The following is a 2,897-nucleotide window of genomic DNA, read 5'->3' on the forward strand; positions in this document are numbered from 1 at the left end:
GATACCCTGATTATCAACTTGGTGATCTGAATAATTTTTGGAAAACACCCTAGGTATGATCTTGGTTTGTTTGGAGAGAGAGAGAGAGAGAGAGAGAGAGAGAGAGAGAGAGAGAGAACTGGATTCAAACTGTGATTGTTAGAGAATTGCCTATGTGCATTTAATATACCTTAATGAATCACACCACCCATTGCAATTTCTTCCTGATTACCCCTAGAACAGTTACCTCCCTTCAAGTTCTGTGTTTTTAATCCACTGAGTCTATTTAGTATTGCCTCTTTGTACAATTGTGGTTATCAATTTACGGAGCTTGGGTAGCTTATCAGAGTCTGTGTCTGTTAGAGAATTGCCTATGTGCATTTAATATACCTTAATGAATCACACCACCCATTGCAATTTCTTCCTGATTACCCCTAGAACAGTTACCTCCCTTCAAGTTCTGTGTTTTTAATCCACTGAGTCTATTTAGTATTGCCTCTTTGTACAATTGTGGTTATCAATTTACGGAGCTTGGGTAGCTTATCAGAGTCTGTGTCCTTGAAGAATATTGCCTCTCCCTTACTTCATCTGCCGTCAAGCGCCAATCGATGATCAACTCTGTGTGGACTTTCATGACCCATCCCCATCCATATTGGGGTTTTGGCTGGTTTGACATTACTCAGGTCTTCTGTATGCAGTCACGGTTGCTTTCAATTCATTGTGCAAGGGCACTGTCATGTCCAGCAAATGATTTTTTGCTGCAGATATCTATTATATCTGCTTCTTACAATCATTTCCCTCTCTTTGGTGATGATGGGAGGGGATGTGTGATATAGATGTCCCATTTAGAGTTGAGAATTCCCCATTCTTAGCACATTGACCTATTATTAATTGCCATATACTTCAAAAAGAATCTTCTCTGGGGGGCTGAGAGATGAATTAATCTGTGTGTATAGAGTAGAGAAATTAGGTGATGTTCCTTACTATGTCCATGTAGTGGAATAAGAGCATTAGAGTCTCACCTATGGCCTGTAATGCAGCCATCTGTGGAATTTGGTCCTAGTTAGTGGATTGAAACACAAGATAGATATTGTGGGGTGGGCTTTAAATTCAATTATTAAATGGTAGCTTTTCCCATAAGATTCATGCCACTCTTGCACCAGTGGGCGTGTCTTGCCAGGCCATTGTTGTCTCTCCCAGGGTTATTACTATTTAACACTGTTGCTGACTTTTCTCCCCCAGTATTTTATATCTAACCTATCAGCATTGTGCAAGCTTTCCAGCAGAGGGGAAGCTTCTAAGTTGGTACCAGCTTAGTATCTCCATAGCCGTGACTCAATTATGTGATGCCAGTCTGCCTAGTGGAAACAGCATGCTCCAGGTTAGTGAGAGAGCCTGTCTCAAGCACAGCAGTGCTTGACAGAGAAGGCTATTGGAAATTCACTTCTGGCACCCACACACATACAGAAGCATCACTCTCACACATACACACACACACACTCACATACACACACGCATACACACACACTTACACAAACAAAACAATCTTAATTATCTGAATCTTTATTACACAATGCCTAACGGTCACTATCCTCCTCATACTGTGGATGAGTTTCAATCTATAACACCTAGAAGAGGAAATAAATCAAGATCTGTCTACTCGGCTTTGAAATTACAAATGTGGACACAAAGACTAAATCAAACTAAACACAGAAATGCCACAAGAGGAAATATAAATCAACTAATAATTATATATTCTTCCAGAGAATCCAAACTTTCCTGATATACACATGTACTTGCAGCCTTCTACAAATGTCTCAATTTCATCTTTGACATTTAACTTCATTGCATATCAAGGTACCTTCTTTACAAATTGGAAAAAGAACAGAAAACCAAGCAAAGTCAAGACAAGGAGAGTTTTCCAAAAACAATGACATCATGAAATTGAAGAATCACAGTACTCTATGTGAACAACAGGGTGAGGAGATGGCTCAGTGAGTTACTGTTTTTCTTCTAAAATTCTAAACCTTTTTTTCTCGTATATTTTTTATTGAATCTTTGTGCATTTCATGAAACAATTCCAATCATATCCAGCACCCCTCCCCCATATGCACCCCTCCCATATCCGTCCTCACCAAATTTCATGTATTCTGACAAGCCTAAATTCAATCCCTAAACCAGGTAAAGAGGCCAAGCATGATTGCCTGTACTTGTAATCCTAGCACAGTGGAGGCAGAGACAGGGAAATCTCTGGGGATCACTGGACAGCCACTTTACCCCACCTGGTGAGGTTAAGGTCAATGAGATACTCTTTCTCAAAGGGGGGGAAATAACCTTCCTGAGGAAGATACCCGAGGTTGTCCTGTAACCTCTGTATCTGAGAACATACACATAGCGACACATAAAAAAAAAAAAAAAACACCAAAATAAAAAAGACCAGATCAAAAAGATTGTTTCTTTGATCTTTACCAATTCATCAATATGCATTTATATACAAACAAGAGCCCACATCACAGCACTGGGAAAATCTCCATATAACTCAGTGTTTCCTGTAAACCAAGGACAGGGACCACTTGGACAACAGCTTTCTTCATGGCTGGCTGGGGCCACAGCTACTAATGGGCACTTGGACCCATAAAACCTGCACACAAGTTTCCATGATCTATGCAAAAACTAGGAAAAAATATTGATTAAAAAAAGGACTTGTATAATGCAATTTGGGAATTTTTTAAATAGACTGCAGTGGTATCCCAATTGCCTCACCCTGAGTCCCTGTTCAGCATGGAAGAAGCCAGAGTGGTCTGAATCCCGATTCCTTATCTGCAAGTTGGGTAACCTCTTCAGAAGATGGTGTGATAAGAATAGGAGGTAAGAATTGGCTAGGCGGTTAGGGTAAAAAGATCCCAAAGAAAACTAGT

This window comes from Nannospalax galili, unplaced genomic scaffold, assembly GCF_000622305.1.
Source record: "Nannospalax galili isolate Female #2095 unplaced genomic scaffold, S.galili_v1.0 scaffold72, whole genome shotgun sequence".
Lineage (NCBI taxonomy): Eukaryota > Metazoa > Chordata > Mammalia > Rodentia > Spalacidae > Nannospalax > Nannospalax galili.